Here is a 20,348-nt window from a genome sequence, read left to right on the forward strand (position 1 = left end):
TACTGTTAATGGAGCTGTGTCACTCTGTTGCTAAGAAGATCTGACCGCCACCGGTATCGAGAGTTGCTGATCACTGCTAGGGACTGCACCTCTACCGATCTGGTGTTGATGACCTATCCTAAAGATAGGCCAACAATGTTAAAATACCAGATAACTCCTTAAACGGAATTTGTCACAGGTTTTTGACCCTATGAACAAATGCCACCTCCTTTAACGGTTCTTTTTCTGCCTTTGATATGCTCCCTCACTGTATGTAAATTAGGGTGGTCCAGTCCGGTGAGTGTCCTCACTGTGGCACCTGTCCCTCCTCTTTGCTGCTAATCATGTCCTCATGCTTTGATTGACATGAATGACACGTGCATCATCCATATAGTGAACCGAGATCTCTGCTCTGCCCTACTGTGGGTTGAGCATAGAACATCACTGCGCAAGCGCAGGGCAGTGTAATTGCAATATCACTCTGATTTTTGTGCTTGCGCAGTGATGTGTTATGCCAGCATGAAGCAGGGCAGAGCTGAGTGCGCCTGCGCAGGCCTGTGTGGCTACTGCGCATGCGCGTGATCCTGGTTCACTATGTGGATGACGCAGGAGGGCCGTATTTGCCACTAGGCACCTGTGGTCCCGTGCCTAGGGCGGCACGTTGCGGGGGGCGGCACTTTCTGGCAGCAAAAAAAAAAAAAAAAAATATATATAAATTTTTTTTTTTTTTTTTTACATCCCCACCCCCCGTCCCTCCCTCCGTTACACTCGGCTGTGTTCGGAGGGGGGGTTGAGAGGGAGGAGAGGCGCAGTTCTGTCTGTTTAAATACATGGCAGGCGCCAGGCATAGTGAGCTGATTAACCCCGGAAGTTCCATCGCCAGCACTTCCGGGATCAGAGGCGCGCGGGCGCGACAATCAGCTCACTGCCCCGTGCTGCAGCGTCCAATGCTGCAGATGACACACGCCGCGGAGGAGGACGCGTCTGAAGCTGGAGCCAGCCAGAAGAGGAGCCAGCCAGAGCAGGGAGGCGGGCACCGGAGCAGGTAAGGCAGAGCCTAGAATGTATGGGCTCCTTACAGGTTAGTTGATGATCGTTGAGATGCCTCTTTTTGTCCACTATAATCATGCAAGGGGAGGCTGGGGGGAGAGAGGCTGAGGCTGGGGGAGGCTGGGAAGAGAGGGAGGCTGGGGGGAGAGAGAGGCTGAAGCTGGGGGGAGGCTGGGGGGGAGAGAGGCTGAGGTTGGGGGGGAGGCTGGGGGGAGAGAGAGGCTGAGAGGAGAGAGGCTGATGCTGGGGGAGGCTGGGGGAGAGGGAGGCTGAGGCTGGGGGGAGAGAGAGAGGCTGAGGCTGGGGGAGGCTGGGGGAGAGAGAGGCTGAGGCTGGGGGGAGGCTGGGGGGGAGAGAGAGAGGCTGAGGCTGGGAGGAGAGAGGCAGATGCTGGGGGAGGCTGGGAGGAGAGAGGCTGATTCTGGGGGAGGCTGGGAGGGGGAGGCTGATGCTGAGGGAGGCTGATGCTGGGGGAGGCTGGGAGGGGGAGGCTTGGAGGAGGGAAGCTGATGCTGAGGGAGACTTGGAGGAGGGAGGCTGAGGGAGGCTGATGCTGGGGGAGGCTGGGAGGAGGGAGGCTGATGCTGGGGGAGGCTAGGAGGAGGGAGGCTGATGCTGGGGGAGGCTGGGAGGAGGGAGGCTGAGGCTGGGGGAGGCTGGGAGGAGGGAGGCTGAGGCTGGGGGAGGCTGATGCTGGGGGAGGCTGGGAGGAGAGAGGCTGATGCTGGGGGAGGCTGGGAGGAGGGAGGCTGAGGCTGGGGGAGGCTGGGAGGAGGGAGGCTGATGCTGGGGGAGGCTGGGAGGAGGGAGGCTGATGCTGGGGGAGGCTGGGAGGAGGGAGGCTGATGCTGGGGGAGGAGGGAGGCTGAGGCTGGGGGAGGCTGATGCTGGGGGAGGCTGGGAGGGGGAAGGTGAGGCTTGGAGGAGGGAGGCTGATGCTGAGGGAGGCTGGGAGGAGGGAGGCTGATGCTGGGGGAAGTTGGGAGGGTGAGGCTTGGAGGAGGGAGGCTGATGCTGAGGGAGGCTGATGCTGGGGGAGGCTGGGAGGAGGGAGGCTGAGGCTGGGGGAGGCTGAGGCTGGGGAGGCTGGGAGGAGGGAGGCTGAGGCTGGGGGAGGCTGAGGCTGGGGGAGGCTGGGAGGAGGGAGGCTGAGGCTGGGGGAGGCTGGGAGGAGGGAGGCTGATGCTGGAGGAGGCTCATGCTGGGGGAGGCTGGGAGAAGAGAGGCTGATGCTGAAGAAGGCTCATGCTGGGGGAGGCTGGGAGGAGAGAGGCTGATGCTGGGGTAAGCTGGGAGCAGGGAGGCTGATGCTGAGGGAGGCTGGGGGGAGAGAGGCTGATGCTGAAGGAGGCTCATGCTGGGGGAGGCTGGGAGGAGAGAGGCTGATGCTGGGGTAAGCTGGGAGCAGGGAGGCTGATGCTGAGGGAGGCTGGGGGGAGAGAGGCTGATGCTGGGGGGGCTGGGGAAGAGAGGCTGATGCTGGGGGAGAGGCTGCTGCTGGAGGCGGGGGGAGAGAGGCTGCTGCTGGGGGAATGGGAGAAAGGGGCCAATGCTAGAGACAGAGGACAAGGGTTGAGGGACAGAGCAATGACAATATCGATGGGGGGGGGGGTGTAAGGACTCAGAATAAGAGGGGGGCAGCATTGGGAACTCATTATGGAGAAGGGGCAGCATGTGTGGGCTCAGTATGGAGTGGAACAATGTAGGGGAGTCAATATCAAGAGTGGGGTAGTGTATATGTGTGTGTGTGTGTCTCAGCATAAGCGCTAGTGTGGTGGTCTTAGTATGATGGGTGGGGCAGCATGGAGGTGTCATTATGGAAAAGAGGAAGGCAGCATTAGGAGCTCATGGAGAGGGGCAGCATGCACGGGACACTGAGGAGGGGGCAGCATGCATGGGACACTGTGAGGAGGGGGCAGCATGCATGGGACATTGTGAGGAGGAGGCAGCATGCATGGGACACTGTGAGGAGGGGGCAGCATGCATGGGACATTGTGAGGAGGGGGCAGCATGCATGGGACATTGTGAGGAGGGGGCAGCATGCATGGGACACTGTCAGGAGGGGGCAGCATGCATGGGACACTGTCAGGAGGGGGCAGCATGCATGGGACATTGTGAGGAGGGGGCAGCATGCACGGGACACTGTGAGGAGGGGGCAGCATGTATGAGACATTGTGAGGAGGGGGCAGCATGCACGGGACACTGAGGAGGGGGCAGCATGCATGGGACATTGTGAGGAGGGGGCAGCATGCATGGGGCATTGTGAGGAGGGGGCAGCATGCATGGGACATTGTGAGGAGGGGGGAGCATGCATGGGACACTGTCAGGAGGGGGCAGCATGCATGGGATATTGTGAGGAGGGGGCAGCATGCATGGGACATTGTGAGGAGGGGGCAGCATGCACGGGACACTGTGAGGAGGGGGCAGCATGTATGAGACATTGTGAGGAGGGGGCAGCATGCACGGGACACTGAGGAGGGGGCAGCATGCATGGGACATTGTGAGGAGGGGGCAGCATGCATGGGGCATTGTGAGGAGGGGGCAGCATGCATGGGACATTGTGAGGAGGGGGGAGCATGCATGGGACACTGTCAGGAGGGGGCAGCATGCATGGGATATTGTGAGGAGGGGGCAGCATGCATGGGACATTGTGAGGAGGGGGCAGCATACATGGGACATTGTGAGGAGGGGGCAGCATGCATGGGACACTGTGAGGAGGGGGCAGCATGCATGGGACATTGTGAGGAGGGGGCAGCATGCATGGGACATTGTGAGGAGGGGGCAGCATGCATGGGACACTGTGAGGAGGGGGCAGCATGCATGGGACATTGTGAGGAGGGGGCAGCATGCATGGGACATTGTGAGGAGGGGGCAGCATGCATGGGACATTGTGAGGAGGGGGCAGCACGCATGGGACATTGTGAGGAGGGGGCAGCATGCATGGGACATTGTGAGGAGGGGGCAGCATGCATGGGACATTGTGAGGAGGGGGCAGCATGCATGGGACATTGTGAGGAGGGGGCAGCATGCATGGGACATTGTGAGGAGGGGGCAGCACGCATGGGACATTGTGAGGAGGGGGCAGCATGATGTGAGGACAATGTGCAGATCGTATTTCATAATTGAGGAAGGTGTGGTGGGTATAATTTATATGGGAGGGCAGTGTGTAGTTTATTAGGGGCAGTGTCACAGTCACAGTATATAAGTGGGGACGGTGGGAATATTTTATACTCGTGCTATGTTTTGATGTGCCTGTGGTGATCCCCATTGGGGGGGGGGGGGGTTAGTGCCCTTCGTTTCTCATTGATATTCTTTAAAGTGTTTTACAGAGTAGATCTGCCTTAAACAGATGTCGTGTGCGAAAACTCAGTTTTACGTTGTCAATAAGGGGCGCGACCACTTAAAGTGCCTAGGGCAGCACGAAGGCAAAATACAGCCCTGCGCAGGATGTATCTTTCATGCCAAAGCAGGAGGTCATGCTTAGCTCCAGAGAAGTGGCACAGACAACACAGCAAGGATATCCATTGGACCAGACCACCCTAATTTATATACAGCGTGGGAGCAACTAGTATTTTTGGGTGTATACAGTGGAACTCAGGCACTGATAGACATGTTTGTGGAATGCAGCGAAGGAACAGTTAAAGGTGGTGGCATAGGGTCAAAAACTGGTGACATGTTCCCTTTAAAGAGGATCTATCACCAAGTCAAAAATGGCAAATTTTCACTTTTATTTTATTCCTACTGCTCCCATGAAAAATATTGGGGGTTTTTTGTCCTTCAAATCCTCTGTATGGTTCTTTAGTTATGGGGCATTGCTCACAGGCTATTTATGCAGAGCAGCCTAAAGACACGCCCCAGAGGATCCTTCGTACCATGTCCCCTTGATAAGGAACTGTCATGATTCCTATGTGTAGAACATTCTGTATTATTTTCTATGTTCTCCTGCAGAGCCGGTATATGTTCTTATGGTGCAGAGCTTTTTGCAGGATGAATGCTCTGCTGGATGTTTCACAGCACTGGGTTCCACGCTTGTCCTGGGAGGTACTTAGGCAGATGCTTCTCACTCCTGGTGATTGCTCTGCTTCATTAGGGAGGGTGTTAGCTCAGGATGCTGCCAGTCGTGCTTCCTGGTTTCAGTTGTGCTGTTGGCTCCCTTGGTGCTCAGTGTTCAGAGTTTGATTTTTCGACTCCGGACTGTTATTGACCCATCTCTGCCTGTCTCTCCCTGTTTCTGTTGTGACTTCCAGCTTCTGACCTCAGACTTCCTCCTGACCACGTCCCCGCCTGCTCCCTGTATTTTGTACATACTCTCCTGGAACCCTGACCTTCGGCTTCTATCTTGACCTCATCTCTGTCTGTCCCCCCCGTGTACTGTCATACCACCTGGTTTATGACCTCAGCCTGTCTTACTACCTCTCCATTTACTGCATGTAAATAGTGTCTAGCGCCACCTAGTGACAGTCATCACAGAACCAGAAAAGCACTAAACATAAAGACCCAAATCTAAGGAGGTGTAAGATGGTTTGAAACAATAAACAAAAGACAGTGAAAAAAAGAACATAAAAACAAAATTCTCATAAAGCTTTAGGAATAAAACAAGACCAAAACCTGTTCACCCTTAACCGGGCGACAGGTTTTCCAAAAAGTGATGCTGAATTAGCTGTCACTTTTGATTTCTTAGAATCTCATTTTAGCAGCCTGCAAACTAATACAAAAAGAAAAATGTAAAAAGACAAAGTAAAAAATGACAATCAATATGGCTGCATCTTCCTTTGTTATTTTTTTCTGCCATACCAACGAAACACAAAAATCTCAGAATCTTCGTAAGTGATAGAAGCAGAATTGCTTAATTTTTATTGTTGCTTTACCTTTCTATTTACTAATACAGACATTATAAGGTTTTTATGATTAGGATAGAATTTTATTTTAAAGCTCACCAATCACCAGGATTTTCCTATGTAACCTAAAGAACCCAAAGCCAGTGCCATACTGGCACTATCATGCTGAATCCATACATACCTGTAGTTGTCAGCTCGGATATATAGGTTTTGAAACACAAGCAAGTAAAGTTTGTAAAATGAACAGTTTTTTCAATGACAGCAGCTGCCGATCAGCTGATAGCTGGGGTGGGTATTCATAGTGATTCCCGCCCCTCTGCCTATTGTTCCTCCCCCTTTTTTATGCTAATTCTATTATAGAATCGTTTTACTGTCTACAAGGACCTGTGCTGATGTCATACCCATGTGACCAGAAGGGGCGGGGCCTAAGCAAACAGAAAAATAATGTTGCTTCCTGGTATCAGCTATATTGGCTGAGGACATGCCCCTTCTGGTCACTTGGGTATGACATCAGCACAGGTCCTTCTAGTCACTTAGTAAAACACTTCTATAATAGAATTAGCATAAATAACAGGGGGAGGACTGACAGGCAGGGGAGCGGGAATCACTATGAATACCCACCCCAGCTATCAGCTGATCGGCAGCTGCTGCCACTCAAACAGCTGCACATTTTACAAACTTTACTTGCTTGTGTTTCAAAACCTATACATCCGATCTGACAACTACAGGTATGTATAGAATCAGCGTGATAGTGCCAGTATAGCACTAGTTTTAGGTTATATAGGAAAATCCTGGTGATTGGTGCACTTTAAGCATTTAACAAAACCATATTTTGTTGACTTTTATGGACAGATCCCGAAGGTGGAGGTTGAGGTTTGGTTTTGCGTTGCAATTTATATTAGTTTGCCTGATATTTGGTTACTTGATAGTTGATGGTTTTCATTATGAAGATGTCAAGTGCTAATCTTTCCTGAGTGGAATGACTGTGATTGACGGCAGAAATGAAAAATTGTCGTGTAAAGTGCTGAGATAATAAAACATTCTTATTGTCAACATCAAAGTGTCATCAATAGGACGAGATCTCAGGTTTTCTTCATTTTGTACGGCGATATTTACACAATACATCATCTTAATGAGATATCAGAACTACGGAAGCAAAATGAGTTATTGTTTAAATTAAGATACAAATTATTTTTGCGGCGCCCCCACAGGGGAAATGAAGCATTGCACAACGATGATATTGAATGAGGTGTAATGACTAATTGATGGGGGTCTGGAGTTTCGGAGTTTCACAAAGATGACCCCTCTAGGGCATATAGACATCATATATAGGACTGAGGCCCCCAGAAGTAGAGCGTTGCATCCTTAACTCAATGCCAAGAATAAGGCTGGGCTCACAAGGTGGTTTTAAAATTGTAGCATGGGAGATGATTTGCAATTGCAAGAGGGGGATGGACAAAATTGTGTGGACAGAAGTGCTCATCCGTTTCTACAAGAGAAATTGTCCGTTTCCTTCAAGTGGATGTCTAAGACCAGACAGTTGTGTGCTTCCTTGAAATTTCCTTACAATATGCATGTGTAATCATGATACTAAAATAATGACCATTTTATGAGTCCTGTATAACATTAAAGAGCTCATGAGTCCAATTAAATTCAGCCTCCACACGCCCAGCTTGCATGACAGCTGCAGATTGTATCTCAGCAGCAGCAGGGAGGAGGGACACTGAGGAGCTGACAATAAGGGAAGGTGAAGGGAGGTTTATCAGCAGCAGGGAGGAAGTACAATGTGCAGCTGCCAATCAGGCTAGGTGAGGGGGATTAATCAGCAGCAGGAAGGAGGCACAGTGAGGAGCTTGTCAATCAGGCCAGGTGAGGGGAGATTCATCAGCAGAAGGGAAGAAGGATAGGAAAAAGAGTGAAAAACTAATCAATAAGACAAGGTGAGGGGAGATTCAGCAGCAGAGAAGAAGTACATTGTGGAACTGCCAATCAGGCAAGGTAATGGGAGAGACATCAGCAACAGGGAGGAAGGACAATGAGAAGCATGTTAATCAGGCTAGGTGAGGGGACATACACCAGCAGCAGGGAGTTATTGTTGTTAATGATATTGTTATATTATTATTATTATTATTATTATTATTATTATTATTATTATTATTGTTATTATTATTATTAGTAGTAGTAGTAGTAGTAGTAGTGGTAGTAGTAGTAGTAGTAGTAATATTGTTAGTATGTTATTTTTGTTATGATTAGTAGTAGTATTATTTGTGACTATTGTTGTTATTAATTATATTGTTCTGTTATTATTGTTCTATTATTATTATTATTATTATTATTATTGTTTTAATTGTATTGTAAATACTTATAATAATAACGATAATATTTACATTAATAGTATTATTATTTTAATATTGTTGTTGTTACCGATATTGTTATATTATTCTTATTCTTATTATTATTATTAGTAGTAGTAGTACTAGTAGTATATTAATGTTAATTGACTATTGTTTTGTAATTATTATAATAGTTATTATTGTTTTTACTATTCTTCTTATTATTGTTATTAATAATAATAATAATAATAATAATAATAATAATAATAATAATAATAATAATAATAATAATAATAATAATAATAATAATAGTAGTAGTAGTATTGTTAGTATGTTATTTTTGTTATGATTAGTAGTAGTATTATTTGTGACTATTGTTGTTATTAATTATATTGTTCTATTATTATTGTTTTAATTGTATTGTAAATATTTATAATAATAATAACAATAATATTTACATTAATAGTGTTATTATTTTAATATTGTTGTTGTTAATAATATTGTTGTATCATTATTATTATTATTATTATTATTAGTAGTAGTAGTATATTGATGTTAATTGACTATTATTTTGTAATTATTATAATAGTTATTATTGGGTTTTTTTATTATTATTCTTATTATTCTTATTATTATTAATAGTAGTAGTAGTAGTAGTAGTAATAATAATAATAATAATAGTAATAATCTTTATTTCTATAGCGCCAACATATTCCGCAGCGCTTTACAATTCAGGAGGCTCATATACATATCATATACATAAACATATACAAACAAGTAACAATTATAGAAGATACAATACTTAAAGGGAAAAATGGCAACCCTGCTCGTGAGAGCTTACAATCTACAATGAGATGAGGGGGGGGGGCAAGGTACAAGTGCTTATTTACAATGACAATCCAGCCATCTCAAGGAAATGGGGGATAGATAATGGCTTCCTGGACCAGTTGGCCAGAGCCTTGAGATGCATTTGGGTGCCATGGAGCTTGACGTGGGGTTATGTTCTGAGAAGTTGTAGAGTGATTAGGTGAAATTAGTTTGGCTAGGGAGTGTGTAGTATTGTTAGTATGTTATTTTTGTTATGATTAGTAGTAGTATTATTTGTGACTATTGTTGTTATTAATTATATTGTACTATTATTATTGTTTATTATTATTATTGTTTTGTAAATACTTAATAATAACAATAATATTTACATTAGTGGTATTATTATTTTAATATTGTTGTTGTTAATGATATTGTTATATAATTATTATTATTATTATTATTATTATTATTATTAGTAGTAGTAGTAGTAGTAGTATATTGATGTTAATTAACTATTGTTTTGCAAGTATTATTATTATTAATAATAATAATAATAATAATAATAATAATAATAATAATAATAATAATAATGTTATATTATTATTGTTAATATAATCATTTGTATTATTAGTATGTTATTTTGTTATTATTGTTAATTATATTGGTATATTGTTATTATTATTATTATTATTATTATTAATAATGATATTGTTATATTTTTATTTTATTTTTGTTATTATTAGTAGTATTATTTTTATTATTATTATTATTATTATTATTATTATTATTATTATTATTATTATTATTGTTGCTAATGCTATTGTTATAACATTATCAGTAGTATTATTTTTTTAATACATGACTTTTCTGTATATAGACTCTGTCCACTCCTTGATTTTATCTTGGTGATTCTTATCGTGTCATCTAAAAAAATCCAATCTTAAGACTTCAAAAGAATTCGGAGCACATCGCGGTGACAGGCAGAGCAAGCATTGCAGACAATTGGCTCCCTGAGGGTCAAGACAGTGATGCTCAATCAGGATTCAAACGGGTCATAAACCCTTCATAGATCTCGCTCAAGTGGGTGGTGATGTCTCCCTGGGGCAGCTCATCATTTCCTACTATAGTCAAGCACTTGTCATTAGAGACAAACTCCCGCGTCAGTCTCAGCTACTCATTTTAATTGAGTTTTTGTAGCAGCTATAGGTGATGCTACTATGCAGATGTGCAATCATATTCCGCGAGCTGTCAGGTATCTGCCATTTCCCATGATTTCTTATTCCATTTTTTTTAAATGGATATTGCTTTCTATTTTAATTCAGTTATAATCTCTGACATCAATGCAATATTCATACCGGGAAATCAATTTAAGACACAGTAAGAGGATCAATTTTCGGCAGCGTTTAAAACGGTTGCAAAGTTTGAGTCTTGTTCTTAAGCATTTAAGCAATTTACCAGCCTTGTAGCTTCTTTTATCTGTGATATGTGAATAAAGGCGGCGTGTCACATACAACACTATACAAGTGCAAGAAATCTGCTGTACCAGTGCTCCATCGCCGTGAGAAATTTAGGTTTGATGGAGATCAGCGAATTGATTCTCATTGATTCTCATTTGTTGAGAATTTCTCAACAAATTTAATTAATTGAAAATAGTCATAAAAATTGGAATCTTGAGGTATATGATATGTGTAAATTCAGCCCAAGATGGCCTGGAAAGGGGTTAAAAAAAAACAAACTCTTATACATTTCTCACCTCAGCCCTCCCCGTACCTCTCCTACCATCCTTCTTCTCATTCCTTTGATTGGCTCCTTTTCCCTCTTCTTTGCCTTCCAGTCCCCTGGTAGGTGTCTCCATTGACTAGACCCAATGCTTTCCTCAGCTCAGCCCTCTCAGTACCTCTCCTACCATCCCTCCTCTGATTTCTTTCATTTACTCCTTTGTCCTCTTCCTCTCCTTCCAGTCTTCTGATACGTGTCGCCATTGACTAGACCCAATGCTTTCCTTATCTCAGCCCTCCCCGTACCTCTCCTAATATCCCTCCTCTCATTCCTTTGATTGACTCCTTTTCCCTCTTCTTCTCCTTCCAGTTTTCTGGTAGGTGTCTCCATTGACTAGACTCAATGGTTTCCTCAGCTCAGCCCTCCCTGTACCTCTCCTACCCTCCCTCCTCTCATTCCTTTGATTGGCTCCTTTTCCTTCTTCTTCTCCTTCCAGTCTTCTGGTAGGTGTCTCCGTTGACTAGACCCAATGCTTTCCTCACCTCAGCCCTCTCCATACCTCTCCTACCATCCCTCCTCTGATTCCTTTCATTGACTCCTTTGTCCTCTTCCTCTCCTTCCAGTCTTCTGATACGTGTCTCCGTTGACTAGACCGAATTATTTCCTCATCTCAGCCCTCCCTGTACCTCTCCTACTATCCCTCCTCTCATTCCTTTCATTGACTCCTTTTCCCTCTTCTTCTCCTTCCACTCTTCTGGTAGGTGTCTCCATTAAGTAGACCCAAATCTTTCCTCACATCAGCCCTCCCTGTAAGTCTCCTACCATCCCTCCTCTCATTGCTTTCATTAGCTCCTTTTCCCTCTTCTTCTCTTTCCAGTCTTTTGGTAGGTGTCTCCGTTGACAAGACCCAATGCTTTCCTCATCTCAGCCCTCTCTGTACCTCTCCTACCATCCCTCTTCTCATTCCTTTGATTGACCCCTTTGCCCTCTTGTTCTCCTTTTGGTCTTCTGGTAGGTGTCTCCATTAACTAGACCCAATGCATTTCTCATGTCACATCAGTGTGCGGTCCGTGTGACACCCGTGACATCCGTGAGTTCCACGCGGTGACATGTCCATTTTCTGCCAGCAGAACGCTAGCAGAAAGTGGACATGTCGCCGTGTGGAGTTCATGGACACACAGTCCATGTCAAAACACAGACATATAAGCAAGGCAATTGATTTTAATGGGTCTACATGTGTTCGTGTCTCCGATACATTTGAAAACGGACGTCACACGTACCGGAGACCTGGATGTGTGAAGGAGGCCTTAGTAATGTCCTAAGTTACTTCACCATCAAAATAGACCCAGTTAGGAACCAATAGACCATTAAATAACACAATGCATGGAGAGACGTTTAATGCTTTTGTAATCATGAAATGCTCCAAAATGTATCCCGGTTAGTCATTAATGAGCAGGCAGACCATTCTGTGCAGAACACAGACTCAAACTGATGGTGTCGCTGTCAGAGGTAACATCATCCTACCGTGATCGAGACAAGTTGTGTGCCAAATATTCCATAACACCTTCCACTTCTTCTCCATTAATATGCTTACTGATAGCAAAGGAGGACAATTGTTCCCTATATTTAGTAGTATTACTGACGGAGGGCCGGTGACTCTGGGTGTGGTGCTTAGGCTGTTTACTAGCGGCTCCCACATTCCTAGCTGTGCTATGTCTTATTTTTCTTCTACACACTATAATACATTTTTGACAATCTTTTCACCTTATTTATCCTTATTTATTAAACCTTTGCTGATGCTGATGGAAATTCTGATATCTCGTTCCCCCTCTATCAATTGAATCTCTGCATTATTGACAGGCTACTTAACTCATCCTCTTCAGAGCTGCATTAATGCAAAACACTAGTGTCTGGAATCCAATGTCGGCTTTCTCTTCTCTCTGTTGCTGGGTTGTGAGTTCTGACATCCTCTATTCACTATCCTAAATCATCCTAAAACGGCTGCTGCATTCCCTGCCTCAGCTTTTATACAGGCTTGATAGTCCTTCTTGATTAGCGTAGCTATACCACATGATGTAAGCACTGCAAGACATTGTAGGCCATGTGCAGCTGCACCTGAAGTCATGTGGGGTCTCGTTAGCTGATTCAGCTTTTCGAAAAGTGAAAAATGGTAGCAGACATTTTTTGGTGATTCGCACAAGTCAAATTTCGAATTGTTTAAATTCACTGTCACCTAATATTAGTTTTTAAGCAAATTGAACAATTTTCTCATCTGTACAATCTTCTACATATGATTTTTCATCGATGTATACCACCCAGGATGCATGCATGATTGGCAGATGTCATTCACATATTCAATACTACTGAACAACCCCTTTGTGTTACATTGTGACACATTGTATATTATATTGCAGTAGCTTCCTAACCTTGACCTTGTATGTGTTATTTGTTGCTGGATAACGCAGAACAATATTTCACAATGTATGTGCAGTATTTTTATTACCAAATTGCCAAATTATTACCAAAATGCCCAGATGGAGTCATGGACGTCAACTTACCGTATTTTTCAGATTATAACATGCACTTTTTCTCCTTAAAAATTAGGAGAAAAATGAGGGGTGCGTGTTATAATTCAAATGCACTTTACCGGGAGGCGGTGGAGAGGGGTCGCAGGAGGCAGGCACTGTGCTGGGGCCTGTGTGGTGGTCTGTGCTGGGGTCTGTGCAGCAGGCTGTGCTGGGGCCTGTGCGGTGGGCTGTGCTGGGGCCTGTGCGGTGGGCTGTGCTGGGGCCTGTGCGGCAAGCTGTGCTGGGGCCTGTGCGGTGGGCTGTGCTAGGGTCTGTGCGGCAGGCTGTGCTGGGGCCTGTGCGGTGGGCTGTGCTGGGGCCTGTGCGGCGGGCTGTGCTGGGACCAATGTGGTGGGCTATGCTGGGATGGGTGTGGTGGGCTGTGCTGGACCCGATGTGGTGGGCTGTACTGGGGCAGGTGGTGCGGTAGCGGGCTGTGCTGCAGCAGGTGGTGTGGCAGCGGCCTGTGCTGCAGCAGGCGGTGTGGCAGCGGGCTGTGGTGCGACAGGCAGTACATCGGTTGGTGGTGCAGTGGCAGGTAGTGAAGCAGGGGCATCCTGAAAATATTGGCAAAATATTGGCAGTGTGGGGTTTAAATAATGGCTCCTGGAGATGGAGCTTTCAGCTCAAGATTTCATCTGCGCACGCTCCACCTCCGGCCCGTTGATCTTCCAGTAGCGGACTTAAGGAAAATAGCATCCAGAGGTGGCGCAGATGAGATATCGGTTTGTCATTGAGCTGATAGCTCAGGCTGCGACTCCAGGCGCCATTTCTTTGAAGCCCTCACCGCTGACAGTTTCTGGAAGTTGCCTACCTCACAACCTCTGGGAAATTCGCCTCGCCACCCGCACCTCCACTGCATTGACCTACCCCACCACTGCCCCTGCCCTCTGTGACCCCGCTCCACCACTGCTGCCACCCTCCCCAGTAAGAGACCCCTGGATTGTAAGACAGACCACATTTTTGTTAAGCTTTTTTTCTCTAAATTTGGGGTGCGTCTTATAATCAGGTGCGTCTTATAAACCGAAAAATACGGTACTTTCCTGAAGAGTCACCGTGTTAGCTCCCTACAGTATTCCATTCTGGCTTGAACTTCATGATAATACATCATCACAGCCAGGTCTAAATCTTGGGAATGGGCTGTTGTCTTCCAGTTCCCATATTTGAGCAGTGAAGGGGGTGCACTTACATTTGGAAATCCTTTGCTGACAGACTGGTGAATTTCAGTGCGCACTATAACGAGCTTCATTTCCAGGATTTACAGAGCTGACTTGTGATAATGTGTCAAGGCATAAACACAATTTTTTAGCCTTTTGTTATATTCAATTTTACTTTATGATGATACCATGATCATGTATTTGCCGGATAGGTTATGGGTGTTATATTAAGCAACTAAACCTTACATTAGCAATGCTCGTCAAGTGTTCTCTTGACATATTCTAACGTACATAATGACCTAAGGGCAGAACTTGATGGGATCATTAGCAGACTGAAGTCCAAGGGCGTATGACTTTGTGAGTACATTGAATTTGAAAACCATTTTGCTACGTATTTCGGCCACAAAAATGTGACCACAGTGAACCCATAATTTATTATAACAAACTATTCAATCGACCTGCTTCTAATTAAAAAAATATTCCTTAAGAAAGATTTCACATATTTCCAGCAAAAAAATCAGATTTTTATTGTTTTTTTCAATGTACTTTTATTAATATTTTTGTTATTTTTTACTGCATATATATTTTTTTTATTAATATTTGTCATTTTTATTGCATATAATATTTATTTTGTTTATTAATATTCTTGTCATTTTTTTATTGCGTATATTTTTAATTATTTTGTATTAATATTTTTGCCATTTTTTATTGCATATAATATTTTTTATTTTTTATTAATATTCTTGTCATTTTTTATTGCGTATAATATTTTTAAATTATTTTTGATTAATATTTTTGTCATTTTTTTATTGCATATAATATATATATTTTTTATTAATATTTTTGTCATTTTTTTATTGCGTATAATATTTGTTTTTTTATTTTTTTATTAATATTTTTGTCATTTTTTTATTGCATATAATATTCTTTTATTTGAGGCAATTCAAAACAGAGGATGCTTTATGGATTTTTTTCTTATAGACCAATACAGGACTTGAAAAACACCAGGGCAGATCTCTCCAACATATGCTGAAAGGAATCTTTTATGGCACACGGTATGCCAGGTCAATGGGGCCCTTTATATACGGGTGAGTTATGTACTGGGGACTTTCCTGGCACATTTTGTGAGCAGAGAAGAAAGGTTAGGCCGGGCGTATGACCCACGTGAGTCTCACATCGCATCTCCCGCACACTCTCCTGATACGAGTGGGTTGGCTGCATGTATTTCTATGCAGCTGAGATGCTCATATTCGGAGAGTGTGCGGGAGATGTGATGTGAGACTTGCGCGGGTCATACGCAAGTGGAACTCCGGCCTTATAGTCTCCACTCCATGTGGATGTTGGTCCTCAGTGGTAGGGTGGATATCTTGTCAATAATAGGACAAAAAAACTCCTTACAGCCTCCATACAAATTAGACTAATGTCGGCAAAACCCGCCAATATTGACGGTTTCGGCAATTAGTCTAATGTGTATTGTGGCAATAACCAACTATTCATCGGGAAAGAGGACAATCAGGCATGTTTGACTTTGGACTCCCGAAAGCATTGTCCTCCATGCATATATCTGTAAGCAGCTTTCTCCAAGAAAACACATTTAAGATAATATCTGAAGGCAAAATCTTGGCAAGATCTATGTCCGGCTGTCATGTTAGGTACCGACAAGTACCAAGCAAGCAGTGAAAGGAAAGAAGGGAAGGAGACGCCTGCATCTATGTGTGGCGCCCCAGGACCTGGTCACCACAACAGCATTGCCCCTCCAAAGGGTTAATGCTGAGCCTGGAGGTAATTGGGAGGTCTATTGGCCAGTAAGTTTAACATCCAACGCAGTTCTCCCTCAGACCAGCAGGGGGAGCTCTGAACCTGGAGTTCCAGGGAGCATTCCTTAAGTCTGGCCTGAGGGAGGGGTTAGTGTTCAGTCTGTAGAGAGAAGTCAGAGCAAGCAGACGCCGAGTAGTGCTGTCCTGTGGAACTGGGGCCTAGAGCTGGAGCAGCTTGGCCCAGTGAAGCAGGAGGAGCAGAGAGGCACAGAAGAGACTCGGACATCGGAGTCTGTGGCCACCAGGGCCTAAAATACTCCCTGGTAGCCGAATCCGAAGGGCAGGAGAGCTGCAAGCACCTGGCCCATAAACAGCCCGAAGGTACAGCTGCATCATCAGGGCCCGGTGTGGACTCCAGCAGAGAAGCACCAGAGAGAGCCTGTGCAGCCTGCCACAGAGGGAAAGGGATGTACCACCGGTCCCAGCAGAAAGAGGGCCATTGCTAAATCCAGAGAGCAGGGTCCTATCACAGTAAGAAAAGGAACAGGAGTAGGCCTCATACTCATCTGGCCAAAACGACATCTCAGTTACTTCCAGGCCGGCCGGAGCCCTCTACCACCTATAACGGTCTCCCAGGACTAACCGTTTGTGAAGTAAAAGAGGAGAAGGTAAAGAGACTGTTGTTTGTGCCTGTTTCTTTCATTGCCTGTCGGCCCTGCACCGTGTTATCCACACAACACCATAGACTCTCACGAGCACCAACAGTGTCCCCGGGGCACCGCTCCACCTGTGGGGAGCAGTACCACCATTGCTGCCACATCATCACCCCGGAGGCCTTACACAGCAGCGGCGGCTTAATAGCCGCATACCACAGGTGGCGTCACGAACACAAACCCCAAGTCACCAGCCATATTTAACTGACACCCACCAGGGCCACGGAGTCGGGCCCCGCCACCACTGACTACCCCCGGACTAGTCCGGCCAGGCACCGAGTGTCCCATAGCCCTGGGGTGGGCGAGTCATATGCATCTAGGGAAGGGAAGATGGTGACCCCTGACCAAACCTACTGCTGGTCCCTGAGGTCCCTCACCACCCTTGATAGGTTCCGCACCAATGCGCCAAGAAGGATACCTGACCCTAGGTATCCCTAGTGCTGGGCTCTGAATAGAGAATGGATGGAATGAGCTCTTCGTCAACCCCCCAAATGCTAAAGGAGACACAAGGAGGAAACACAGGGGAAAAGCTTGAACTACTTATTCACAGATGATGCAGGCAGGAGTTCAGCAATGATACCACAGATGACAGCAAGCCACCTACTTGCAACCAGAACTAGACTGAACTGAAAAATATCACCAGCACCAGTCCAGGGAAGAATAGAGTATTTAAGCATGAGAGGAATACTGATGATCAGCAGTTTGGCTCCACTGGATCCTAAAGGGGAATAGATCAGAATCCAGCAAGAAAGCTACCTAGTAAAGTTGAACCTTGGTTTACGAGTAACTTGGTGTGTATTTCTTTATACGAGCAAAGCTTGCTGTAAATTTGTCACTCAGTTTACGAGCAAGCTTTGCTGTACGAGCAAATACTTACCGCACACACTTCCGCACGTACTTTAACCCTGACCCGCTCTTGCAGTCCACACAAACACACACAAACATGCACGCACGCACACACATATTGTGCTCACCTTACCTTCCGTTCCATCGCCGGCCTTCTGGTTCTTGTAGTTCGCCGGCACAGGATGTGTATCTGGTAACCATTTCGATGATGGAGGAACTTCTGCTGTCAGCCGCTTCTCAAAGGCAGCGCGCTGACCAATCAGAGGCAAGTGACTCCTGCCTGTCAGCGCTCTGGCAGCGGAAGCTCTGGCATCGGTCGCAATGGTTACCTGATAATCATCCTGTGCCGGTGAACTGCAAGTTGCAGGAGGCCGGCGATGGAAAGAAAGGTATGGTGAGCATAATATGTGTGTTTGTACATGTTTGTGTGTGTGTGTTTGTGTGTGTGTGTAATGGCACAATAGGGGACCAGGATGGAACATTGAACAAGTTGTGCAACAAATTGTCTTAGCTTGCATTGTTTCCTATGAGAAATTTTGCTTTGCTAGACAAGCACACTCCCAGAACGGATTGTTCTCGTAAACCAAGGTTCCACTGTACAATGATTGCTAACAGCAACAGCAGGAACAACAGAAAGTCAAGGAGAATTTGGTGCAGCCAAACACTGTGACCTTCTATTGCCAGAAACCACATGACTGTCTGTCACCCCTAACACAACTGTGACAGCGGCCCACAGTTCTGAACAGTTCATTTACGTGTAAGGAAAATGTGGAATTCTCTGGTAAAAAAAACATTGGATTTTGGAGAAAAAGGTATTATTTTATTCAACTTTCTTAACTCCTGCATGCTCGTATAAGTGCGTAGGAGGCTTGATCCTACTGAAGGACTCCCTTTAAATTACCAGAAGAAATGGTCAACCTTTCACATTTTCATTGAGATTATGCATGTTTAAGGGGTACTTTGCACGCTGCGACATCGCTAGCCGATGTTAGCGATGCCGAGCGCAATAGTCCCCGCCCCTTCGCACATGCGATATCTTGTGATAACTGCCGTAGTGAATATTATCGCTACCGCAGCTTCACACGCACTTACCTGCCCTGCGACGTCGCTCTGGCCAGCGACCCGCCTCCTTCCTAAGGGGGCGGGTCGTGCGGCGTCACAGCGACGTCAGGCGGCCAATAGAAGTGGAGGGGCGGAGATGAGCGTGACGTAACATCCCGCCCACCTCTTTCCTTCCGCATAGCCGGTGGAGGCAGGTAGGAGATGTTCCTCGCTCCTGCGGCTTCATACACAGTGATGTGTGCTACCACAGGAACGAGGAACAACATCGTATCTCCTATTGGTGCGACATTATGAAAATGACCGACGCTACACAGATCACCAATTTACGACGCTTTTGCGATCGTTTATCGGCGCATCTAGGCTTTACACGTTGCGACGTCGTTACCGGCGCCGGATGTGCGTCACTTTCGATTTGACCCCGACGATATCGCAGTAGCGATGTCACAGCGTGCAAAGTACCCCTAAGGCCCATTTCACACATCCGGCATTTCGCTGGATTCAGAACCCTCCAGTAATACAGTACAATGGCATCGCGGCTACCTCCGGTCACACGCTGTCATGTGACCGGAGCATGTGACCGGAGCTTGCCGCCATGCCATTGCACAGTATTAACACTGTACTGGAGTGTAATGGATCCAGCAAAAATGTGTGAAACGGGCCTTAGTTGTATCTAGATATCATTCACAGATACATTGGCCCAACTAACTTTGATAGCAAACCACCGGATGGCAGAACTTACCACTGACATGTAGACATATCAGAACACATTTGGCTGAATCTATGTAGAATACATTATTAAGCCGTCTACTCATGTTTAAATTAGTTGCAAAAGTAAGGCTTACTGTATTGTTTTTCTTTTTTAATAAAAAAATACTAGTAAAAGTCGTATGCTTCCGCTGTTAGAAATGCATTTATTCCATCTGTGACCTTTATGATAATCTCATCATACAACACTCACCATGAAATTACAATAATATGGCTTATTGGCTTAAGAAGCATGATTTGGAAAGTGCTCTTAAAGTAATATTATCAGATATTAAGGTAATCTCAAAAGAACAGTAGAGTCTGAATATTGTGAATGTTTTGAAGCGTTACGACATATGCCATGCTCTAGAATTGCCGGAGACCATCCAAGCGTCATCATGATGGATCTGGAGGATTCCAATTTTGGAATATAGTAGACGAGGAATGTTTTCCTATTAAAAACAATGAATCATCGATACTTCCACTATCGGTAACTTAATTTAGTCCTCGTAGCTCAGAGGCAGATAGGGATGAGCTAGTCGTTAACTTCTGGAGCAGGGATCACAAAGCATGCTGGCCAACGTCTCAATCTTTCTTGTTTTGGAAGACGAGGACGGTGGCTTGTTGTATCTCACGTAAAGAAAGGAATCCTTAAAAGTCTTGGTCTTGAAGAGCAATTGGGATGGAGTGAGCACACATAACATGGGTCAGTTAGAATTTTGGAAACTAAAAACTGCATGACCTTTGGACAAGTAGAGCATTTGTGGTGGAGCATA

Source organism: Anomaloglossus baeobatrachus, chromosome 8, assembly GCF_048569485.1.
Source record: "Anomaloglossus baeobatrachus isolate aAnoBae1 chromosome 8, aAnoBae1.hap1, whole genome shotgun sequence".
NCBI lineage: Eukaryota > Metazoa > Chordata > Amphibia > Anura > Aromobatidae > Anomaloglossus > Anomaloglossus baeobatrachus.